Source organism: Nymphaea colorata, chromosome 7 (assembly GCF_008831285.2).
Source record: "Nymphaea colorata isolate Beijing-Zhang1983 chromosome 7, ASM883128v2, whole genome shotgun sequence".
NCBI classification, from domain to species: Eukaryota; Viridiplantae; Streptophyta; class Magnoliopsida; order Nymphaeales; family Nymphaeaceae; genus Nymphaea; species Nymphaea colorata.
In genome coordinates, this window is record NC_045144.1 from 14,284,447 (window position 1) to 14,296,294 (window position 11,848).

At 33.3% G+C, this 11,848-nt stretch overlaps 1 non-coding gene across 1 annotated transcript; it reads right to left on the bottom strand.

Annotated features, from left to right (window-relative positions):
- Positions 1–1,972: 1,972 nt before the first annotated feature.
- On the bottom strand, positions 1,973–2,071 carry LOC116258217 (U6 spliceosomal RNA). The gene has a single exon (XR_004173636.1). It is a non-coding gene; the product is annotated as a U6 spliceosomal RNA (small nuclear RNA).
- Between the last annotated feature and the right edge of the window lie 9,777 nt (positions 2,072–11,848).

Genomic DNA, 11,848 nt, shown 5'->3' on the forward strand with positions numbered 1-11,848 from the left:
AATTCTTATGGGGACTGCTCATTTGGGTTAAATTTATAACTCAGTTTTGTAAAAACTTGGTTTTATGAAATCCAAGTTTTGTAAAAACTTGGTTTTATGAAATCCAAGTTTTTAAAATTATGTTTATGACGGACCCAAAACCTGGTTTTTTAGTAATTTAATAGGAGCAAAGTTTTTCATTCCATTTTGTAAAACTAAGTTTCATCAAAATTGGGTTTTCCCCAAACCTAATTTGATGGCAGGGAAAACCAGGTTTTTTGTCTCTAAAATCTTTTGGAGTGTCACATAAATAGGATGTCAATATATGCGAGTTGGATCAGACATCCGATATGAAAAAAAAATAATAATACCCCACTAAAAAATCAGATAGCATTCGTATTCCAATATCCGATTGGATGTAAATACCAATTCGGATCGGATATTTTTTTCAACAAATGGCATATATTTAATGCCCTTACATTTTAATAATCGGCCAAATTCAGTTTAAAATTCGCATTCGGATTTGGACATGAATTTTTTTTGTATGTATTTGAATCTGAATTTGAAATATCTGAAAACATGGGTGCATCACAAGCAGTGAAAACTGCAGTCTATATCCTTACAATGACCCCCACGTGAAAAGAATACGGAAAATCTGGAATCTGAGATTTATTTGAAAGAGAAGAGATATTAAATTGATGAATCTGATGTGGAAGAGCTTTGTCCTTGTGACAAGGGATCATTCACACACGAAACCCCATGCTTTATCAAACCGAGCGAGAACCTCATGTCAAACCTAAAAAATCACATTTTAATTATTTTAACAGGCTCAAAAGTTTTCCTAGTTCAATTATCATGGGCAGATATGCATCATGCGTCCAAGTCTCGGAGCAATCTTGAATCTTGAGGGTAGAGAGAAAAAAAAAGTTTTGACCTCTTCGGGTTATTTTTTAACCATTATCATATATATCATGTACAAGTATAATATGGCGAGGAATTTTTGAGATATAATACAACAAAGTTGTATATCTCAGAAAAATCTTGACAAATTTTGAAAAATTTAAAACAAGACCTGTTTTTTCATGTTTTATACGGCTGATTGTTTTTGGCATATTATAGGCATTTTTTTCCAATAAGACACGTTTTCTATGAAAATGCTTTTAAGAATACTAATATTCAATCGCATACATTGTATATCACTTATCCATGAATCATGCACACATCATGCTCGATCTTCTCCAATTTTGAAGATCCACTGAACCTACTAAAGCATGATCCATGCCAAATTTCTCTTCGCCATTCGCATTTTTTGCCCTTAAGCTTATCCTGGTCAGTATGTTCACATGATATTATTTTTCAGATCTTTCAAAAACAATAATGCCATCACCAAAGATCTGATTGATGTATAATTTCATCGCGACCCGACTAAAGAACTTCCAAGAATTATAATATACGTCAAAGAGAATAGGGACAAAACAAACGTAAAATTAAACATGCGTTTTGTCTGATGTAATAATATGCATGTAGTTGAACAGCATCTATTTTAGTAATGGATATTAAAAAAAAATTTAACCAAATCAACAAACTTAAAACAATATTAGAGTTCAAATACATCCATGCATTTCCTTCCTTTTCATCTTTCTGCCATATTCAAACCAAACATTGCTGGGAGATTAAGGAATACATGTATAGGGACATACAAGTTTTGTCTTCTTGTAAAAATAATGAGTAAGACCAGTCTCATTTGCGAATTGATTTTTCATATCTCGATCCTTCAACACGATCCAACAATTTTACAGTGCACAACATAGTTGAATGGTATGAAGAAAAAGAAAGAGAGACAGAGTGAGAGAATGAGCAAAGAAATCAAGTGAATTATGATTATTATTATTATTATGATATATATCTACACACACACGGATCTAAATCTGCCAAACAGCTAAAACTTAAAAATCTGCCACTGTAAGTATGCATCATGAACAATTATTGTACTATAACTAGTCATTAATGCTTATATGTTTGTCATCCTTGTATCGGAGTCATGCTAATCTTCTCTGTGCCGTTTCAATTTTATCATATTACTTTTTAAGTAGATTTTTAATTTTTAACTATCCAGTAGTATTTGGCAGATTTAAACTTATATATATATATAATTGACCTCGGACCTCCAAGAGACCATTAAGAAGTTTAGAAGTCCAATTTTGCTTTTTTTTTTTGTTTTTTTTTGAAAAAATCCAACAGGATTAGTTCAATGTTCAGGATCTGCAGATGAGAATTATAAAATTCTTTAAAATCTTAAGAGTTTCAAAGTGCATGCCTACAACATCATACCTATGTTTTCATCCACCAACAAAAAACTGTTGGGTTTTCACAGTGTGAACGTCACACCTGTGCAATTATAACTAGCAGAACAAAATCAATTAAATTTTGCATGATCTGTTCACGGAAAGAGAACCCTGCCACCTTCTTTTCTCTATTAAAAAGAAAAAAAAAAAAAGAGAAGAGGAAAGGGACCTACCTCGACCTCCCTCTTCCAACTCTGCTTTTATTATTTTCTGTTTCTTGTGAGACAAGGCACCTTTCCCTACGCTGCACGCCTCTCCAGCACATCGACGTGAGATGTGTTCAACCTAAAGAAGAAGAAAATAAATGAATAAAAGGTCGGGACAGCCTCTTCTTTTAATTTATTAGGGCGCTTGTGGTTCTCTCTAACCCCTGACACGTTCAGTGACGCCCCGTGCTATCATGTGTGCTCGTTGCCGGAGATGGCGCCATCAGTTGTAGCAGGTCCAGATCTTTCTTGCCAGGTGGACCATATGATGCCAGATCATCTATCTCATCATCTTTTTTTTTTTTCTTTAATTTAATCTTTTTAAGTTGTAATTGTTGAGGCGTTTGATTACTTTTTAGATAGAAAAAATTGTTATTCATCAAAATATTGTAAATCCATGTATAAATAATGAAATAATCATGAGGTGTGAGTATAGAAATATTCAAATTTATGTGGGTTGGTATGGGCAATTGCCCACATGAGCCCATATTTGCCTCTACCACTGCTTTAGACAAACATTCACTTGCGGTAACCACTTCCCCTACCATTTTGATTCCAATCAAATATACCCTTAATTGTGTTTGCCTTTTCAGATATTTACATATTCATATTCAAATACAATCAAATAAAAGTTATATCCAAATCCGAATCCAAAATCCTATTTCACAGTGAGGATACGATGTGACTCTAAATTTTGAACCGAGTTTGACCTATTTTCATAATGTAAGAGCATTGGATATATGATATTTGTTAAAAAAATAAATCTGATCTAAATCCATATCCGAATCCAATCGAATACTTGTGTATACCAAATCTGAATCTAAATCCAATCTGATTTCATTTCTTAAATCCGAATTTAATCTGATTTTTTAATCATATATATATATATATATATATATATATTTTTCACATCCAATTTTTTCATAACAATTCGATTGGATCTCGAATCCAAATCAGATATCCAATCAAAATTAAATGTATTGACATCCCTAAAACTTACTGTCATCAATAATAGCATGTACCACTGGATCTTGTAGCCAATGGATCCAACTCAAATTGTTAGATGGAACGTCGACTGTAGAAACGGCTTTGGCTAGTGATTAATTGTTTATCCTTGAAATCCTTAACGTTAAACTTCTTGCATTGAGAAAAGTTTTGATTTAAGGTCTGAGAAGGGAAAGGTTTGGCTTAAGGTCTGATCATAAAGCCACCATTCTTGAATCCTGAGGATTTTAAATTAGGAGATATCAAATGTAAATATAATTTTTGTTTATAAGTTAGGTTGTTACACATGGGCTCAAGATCCAATTTATTTTATCAAATAATTCTTAAATCACGTTCTTTTACAAATAAAAAAGGAAAAACTAGAGCCATGATCCATTTTACGGCATGCCTCATATTTTAGTGAACTGGTACACCTGAGTTGATTAATTAAATTTGTACACTAAATGAGGTGAACGCATCGTGCGGTTTTGTGTTATGGACAAGATTCCTTGCTAAAATAATCTTTTTCAAAGAAAAAATAGTTCTTAGTACAGATTTTAGATCTCGAGTTCGGTAAACTATTCTCAACGGGTGATCACCCTGCATAACGGATCGATGCACATATATATTAACAAAGAAACAAAACGGACTCTTTAAAATATATTATCAATAAACTTTTTAAGTAATTTAACTTTACAAATATTACCTAGAGGAAATTTTGAATATATATATATATATATATATATATAATAGACTTTCATCAATCTCAACAGCTTAACTTTCCAGTTTATTATCTCTGTTGTTGTTGAATGTTCCTTCACCGCTAAGTATCCAATGAATGTTTAGAAGTAAGAGCTGGTCAAGAAGTTGGATATATATATATTTATTTATATATATATATATTGACTTTTATCAATTTCAACAGCTTGACTTTGGTGTTTACAATCAGTTTTGTTGTTGAATGTTCCTTCATTTGTTAAGTGTCCATTGAATGTTTAGATGAATTGCTGAAGAAGTTGTTGCTCAAGAAGTTGTCCAACTTCTTGAGCAATTCTTCTAAACATTCAATGGATACTTAACAATGAAAGGAACATTCAACAACAAAAGAGATTATAAACTCAAAGTCAAGCTGCTGAGCTTGATAAATGTCTCTCTCTCTCTCTCTCTCTCTCTCTCTCTCTCTCTATATATATATATATATATATATATATATATATATATATATATATATATATATATATATATGTTTCTGAAATTGGCAAATCATTGATCTGAAAACAATTATCAAAATCCAGTATGCTAATTGAATTTTTTATAAGGAATATGTAAAATTAATTTTTCTAGATTATTTTAAGTACTTTATCAAAATTGAGGGGTCATAAAGACTTATTTGTGCATTGGATTTTGGTGATCTTTTCTATGTACGGACTTAGGCCAGTCGAATTTATTGGTAAAGCTAGATTCTGGAAGATCGATTAAACTTCTTTCAGTCTCTGTATTCTTTATGTTACAACTTACAAGGAGCAGAATTCTTCTGCCAAACCGTCCATCCAGGTGAGAGACTAGAAGCATTCAAACGGCCCGAGAAATCCATCCGTGTGTGTGTGTGTGTGTGTGTGTGAGAGAGAGAGAGAGAGAGAGAGAGAGAGAGTATTCATTATCGCGCCATTTTGCTGGCACTCGAGGCATCTTTCTTAGTTACAATTTTAAGTCCTTTTTTCAAAAAACGACAGTGCAAATAAATGTTAAATATAAAAAATTGTATGTTAAACTTTACACTGTTGTTCCGATTTTATGATATATATACTTAAGATCGACTTTAGCTTTATATGATTTCGTAAAAAAATTGACATAAGGAGCCAAATTTAATTTCACAACAAGTCTATTTTCAAGTTTTGACGTTAAAGAAGGCAACTAAGTGCACCTTAGTATCTTGGAAGTGAGAAAAAACTTCAGCAAACCGTGGTGGTTGGACGACCCCATGCTTCAACTAGATTTTGACAGATAGCTAGAGTCCTAGCCACTAAAATAAATTATCACAATCGGATCGTTGGTGATCTATTCAGTCCACATCCCTTGATGGGAATAACTTTACTGTTTAGACTTACTTATAGAACATATGTCGTTAATTTGATTCTGGTGGGCACTACTCTTTTTGGTCTTATGGGTCAAGGTGCAACATTAAACCAAAGATGCAATGTCTCCATACCTAGGCCCGACGCAACCCTGAGCCTTGGAAGCAAAGAGAAAGAGGAAAATTTTAGTTCGTTGGACTTCAATTTCTTATCCAGTTAAGCTTATTGTGCGGAAATCGGCCCAACCCAACTACCTTTGTTGTCTACCACAAGTAGAAATCGATCTCGGCGTGCCCTTATTACAAACAAAAGTCAATATCATATCTGCATCCAAATTATCCCCCAAGGGGTTCGTGCAACGGTTTGGGCGGGGCAGTAGGCGATCGGTTTTCGTTTCGAATCCATGTGGTATCTATCTTTTATATTGTAAAAAGGAGTTACTGACATGCAAGTTGAAACATGAAGGCAGTGACATTTGAGACACTAAAAAGAGACCTTGTACCTTGAAAAGATAAGAGGTTGGTTAAGAAGGTAGAAACCTCTCTCACCTATATATATCTCTGCATCCAAATCTGAATTCATAATTAAATCTGATTTTTTAATTCACAGTCAAATTCAAATCCAACTTTAAACTGAATTTGGACTGCATTACCATATATTAAGAACCAACTTAAAAAATAGGTAGACAGGTATATATGAGATATTTATGTAAAATTAAATCCAATTCCACTCAGATGTCTATTTAAATCTGAATCCAATTCCAGACATCATTATTGAAATCTAAATCTAACCTAACTTCTTAATGGCTTGTTAACTTTTTTTTTCCTCATTTCTTTAAATCAGTTTAGGTTGAACGTTATATTCAAATCGGATTTACCGATATGCCCCAATATATGCCCTATAGTGTTGGATGCAAATACGGTCTGTAACAAAAGAAGAAAAATCAAAATTCGGATACTAAACCCGAATCAACATCTTAATTTCTCTGCTAGACCCGATCTAGAATTACTAAACAAAAGAAAAAAAAGACTTGACGTTAACTCGAGCCCACAAACGACTTTGAGAGCAAAACGTTATGTTTGTCAAAAGAACGTGATTTTAGGGGAGATGAAAAGAAAGGAAGAAGCGCAATAAAAGTAAAACCCACCCCCCTCCATCACCGCCACCAACTTCGAAGGCGACCCCTCCCCTCCTCCTTTCCGTTATTTTTGTCTTTTTCCCCGTTATTTTCGCTTTCTACGGTGACCCCCCTTCGGGCGCCCTAAATATCTCTCAACCCCCCTGAAGTAACCCTCAAATGTCAAATCCGGTCGCTTTCCCAAAAGCATATTGCCGAACGAGGGCCCCTCCCCTTTGCCGACATGAGGCAAACTGGCAAATCCACGACGACAGAGACCCGTTAAATTTCGCGGGGAAGGCGCGACGCCGTACCCTTGGTGGGGCCCGCGTGCCCCTCGCTTAACCGGCAGCGCTGATCCCTCGAGGGATTCGCTTGCCCCAGTCGTCCCCATAGTCAAAGGCCTTTTTCGTCCATTCGGCAAGGCATTGGGGATGTTTTCGTCATTTGGATCGATTCATTCATCCGCAGAGTGAGAGGCAGAGATCATGCGCTCCACTCTTCGATGCTAACGGCCCTCGATGCTTCCACGTCAGTGAAAAATCCCTCGTATTCCTCGTTAACTAAAAAAAAAAAAAAGGCGGAAAATATGGGGAGAGAGAAAAGTTACCTCAACCACCCTGAATTATTATGTATTTTCAGGAAAGGTGCTCAGATTTTCTGTATCGTTCCCTTCGGTGGTTGAGACTTGAGACTAGAGAGTTAGTTGAAAAAGAGTGTCATAAAATCACCACCGGCGATCTGATCCGTTCGCGCAAAATGTCGCCGGAAAACAACTAACTGGAGGTCAATCACCACCGTTATATGTTGATCTTTTTGCTTTCTTCAACTTTGAAATCTTAAGCTGAATTGCTTTAACACTCTTAATTTGAAATAAAGGATATTAAGGGAGCGTTTGATGGTTTGAAATTTTAATTCAAAAATAAAAATTCCAGAATGGAATCATAATTTCAGGTTTCAGTTTCTTAATTCTAGAAACAAAATAGCTCCCTTGTTCAATGATTCTAATTTTGTAAAAATTAAACATTTTGATTCTAAAATTTAATGTTTCTCGATATATCAAACACCCCTAATGAATCATATTCAGATCAAATACTCAACTGAATTACTTTAAAAATCCCATATAAAAAGAGAAAATCGACAACAGATCAGATTTTTCATTCGGTTTTACATAAACTATGTGATAGCATTTGGACTTGGATTAAATTATATTTGATTTAAAATAAATATCGCAGATTCAATATCCACATATTTCAATTTCCAATTTTAATATATAATAATGTTGTTTGGGTTTAGTTGTATGTTTAATAGTTGGATTGAAGTCCGGATATGGCATATATTTTTCAGTATCCGTATTTGAATCCGAGTTTAAATGCAAATATGTGAACATCCAATTAAATTAGATATGATAAAAGATACATTTTATTCAAATCTGATCAGAATTAGATTAAATACATCTCCTTGTTACGAGTTTTAGTTTGGGTGTTTCTTTATATTCATGAAAGTGTTCAAACGTGGACTTCGCTTAAGGGCTAAGTTTGGTTTTCATTTTAAACTTTTGGATCGCAATTGATATCTTATGAGTTCACTTACTTTTGATGCACCCAAAAACCTCTTCTTATATCGTAATGACACAAACAAACAAGAATATATCTTCTCCACAAAACATGTAAAAATGACAAAAGAGGTTCCCATTTTTGAAAAATTACCATCTCACCTGTGCAGCAAAAGATTTATGAAATGGTTGAAGGGCCAAATCATGAGACGGACAACCACAACAGCAAGCAAATAAGCTAAAGTGTGTGACCACATGGATCGGGTTCAAATTATATACATCTTTAATCATATCTGTATTTTCAGATAATCACATATTTAGATTCCAATACGAAAAAGAAAAGTCATACTTGAATCTAAATCTGAAATCTGATTTCACATTCTAATTTAATTTTTATATTTATATCCGAATCCGAATTTTGCCAATTTCCAAAATGTAAGAGCATTAGATATAAGATATTTGTCTACAAATCAATCCAATCTGAATCTGATCGGATATTTATGCATGTTTGAATCCAAATCTGACCGGATGTCATTTCTCTAGTTCAATTTCTTAATTAGATATTAATTTTTTTTCCATATCCGATTTTTTTCAGATCGGTTTGGTCAGATATCCTATTCAAATCGGATATATTGACATCCCTACACACCAGGCTTCCAAAAATCTCAATGTAGTGAAGGTAGACCTGGTTTGAGTCACATGCAATGCCCATTTTAGACCCAGGTTAGCGACTCAAAGTGTCTCTCAGCTAAAAAATCTTGGCTCTGCCACTGATACGGACTTACCTTTCAGGCTTTTAAAATACGCATTACTTAAGCCTAAGATTTTATTTGATAGGATGTCACATGAAGAATGCCAAATCTAGCTAGAAAGATAATCTCCCTCAATGAGCTTGCTTTTCACTTTCCATGCTTTTAAAGCATGTATCTTTCCTGCAACTAAATAGCAAAAGGTTCATGCAAGACTTGGTGGTGACATGAGCAAAGTGGGCCAACTAGGAAAGGATCTTCTCGTGATTTTTGGACGGGATTCTTTTGCCACCACACACTCCAAAAATCTGATGAGATTTTGAGTCCCGATTGTATGGCCAACACATAAAGGATGAAATATCAAGTTGGTCCTTATTGTCCACGATTTTAGAACAAGTAGTCTATATTTTTCCGATCGGTCTACATCATCTTGCTTGTATCCGCAGCTAGGAAACAAACTGAGCAGCCAGTTGAATAGACTTGGTTTCGAAAAAGTTATGTATACGATAAGGTTCAAAACAGTGGTGAAGCTAGATTGTTAAGTCCGAGAGGACACCCATATATAAAATTTGATTTTCAAATACTACAAAGGATATTTATATAGAAATATATGACAAAAACGGTGGGTAGTAAATTGTTAGATGACTAAAATACTCTATCTCATTTTTCTCTTTCAATTATTCTCAATCATCTTAAAAAAATAGAAAACCAAGATTATTTCTCATGAGTCTCGCACGTATTAATTCATCATCATCATATATATATATATCAACATCAACCCTTAATCTTTTTTAGATCAACAATTGAAAGAAGAACAAGAAGAAAAAAGTAAGAATTCATGCACAGTTTTTCTTTTCTTCATTTTTCTCTCAAACCAGGGCTAAGGTTATTCCTTATCCATCTAGAATTTAAGTGTCTAGCACTTACTAATTTATATATGTTTGTGTGTGTGGAGGGAAATAGGTAATTATTAAGACCCTTATATATACCATACTTAAATGGAAATTATTTGGGACATTGATTCTAAGCATAACAGAGTGGGATTAAATTGAAAAAATGCAAGTTCAGCTATTTTTTCAAGATATCAAAATACCAATCAAAGGAGACGAGTGTCTTGTTTAGACAAACAGATTTGTTTATTTTTTATTTTTTCTATTCATTTGAAACATGTTTTAGTTTCTTGATGAAAACAACTTTGCTTCCATATTTCTTACTTCATGTGTACCATTCAATCTGCTTAGAATCGACGACCCAGGTGATTCTCTAAGCATAACTTGATTTCTATATTTTCAACTTGATCTCTCGGTATGCTTAAATGGATTGCCCATGTGATTCCCATATATATATATATATATATATATATATATATGTGGCATTTTTAGTTTGTTTGCTCTTTAAACAGCCTCCATTCCATTTAGTACCTTGGTTGAATCTCGATGGCCATACTAGTTATCAAATTTAAAATTTCTAAAAGAGACCAATATATAAATGAGAAAAAATTACTTTAAAATATCAACATAAAAATATATATTTTTTGTGGGTTTGTATAAATAATTATCCATACTGGCCATGCCCCTGCTTGATGCCCATTCAAAACCAGGTAGAAGAGATGGATTGTCAAGGCATAAGAAGTCCGGATTACGGATCTCTCATCATCTGTATTTACAGATCTACTTTGCACCCGTTTACAATTGTACATATTTACAGTTGCACATATTGTAAATGATTCCAAAAAAGTGAAAAAGAATGAACGGATCCAACAAGTTCAATTTAATTCACTTTATATTATTTCAAAAGAAAATTATTATTTTTTGAATCTTTAGGAAAATGTTTTTTTACGTTTTTCGGAACCGTACATATTGATTATAATGCATTAACTTTAAATACAGAAATTAATTAAGTGGACCATGTTGAATTTATACCTATGTTTTGACTCAATTAAAATAAAATATAAATTCTGCAAAAGGGCGAAAGAATCAAGAGTATGACCAAAGGGTACTAGGGGATCCTCTGAATTTAAGATGTAGTTTTTAGCGACAAACACAAATGGGCGGGTTAGATGTAATAAACAAAACTTAAAGTGTTAATCCATAAATTGACCAAAATCGACGGCGTTGTGTAAAATTTTGCCCCATTAAAAGATGAGGAATAATTTCATTTCATTAGAGGCTTCAGCATTTCACCGTAATCCTAATAAATCAATTGTTCTTTTATTGTTTTTGATCGGTTCTATTGATTAATTCAGATCTCAAATTTCACGTGATACGAGAAATTGAAGCATGAGATTCTAATATTTTGAATTATTTAGATCTTAATTCATCGCTTTTAAGTTAAATTTCCTTATTTTAAACTAAAAATTCATGGATTTATTGGACAATGAAAATTTTAACTTCAAGGTTTTAAATGTCATGATTGCTGGAAACATGAACAAGGTGAGCTTGGCACATGAAAACTCTCTATTGTTGTAACAAAGAGTGACTTTGAACTTATGACATTTTATTTGTGACGATGTAAAATTTTGTCATCTGTTTGAACGTTTATGATTAAGTGGTTTGCGCATTCCACCTGGTTGTAGCACGTTTACATTTGAGAATAGAAATAATGAACCTTTATATCAAAAAGTAGAAGATATGAACTCCTTTTCTGAAATTACGATGAAAGCATGTTTACATTTGAGAATTGTAATAGTGGACTTTATATAAAAAAATAGAAGAAATGAAGTCCTTTTCTGGAATTTCCATGAAATGATGAAGCTTTTGATGAAGATTTCCCAAAACTGAAGAACAAATCAAAACAAAAAGGACAAAAGAAAAGAAAGAGGGCAACAGATTAAAGAAG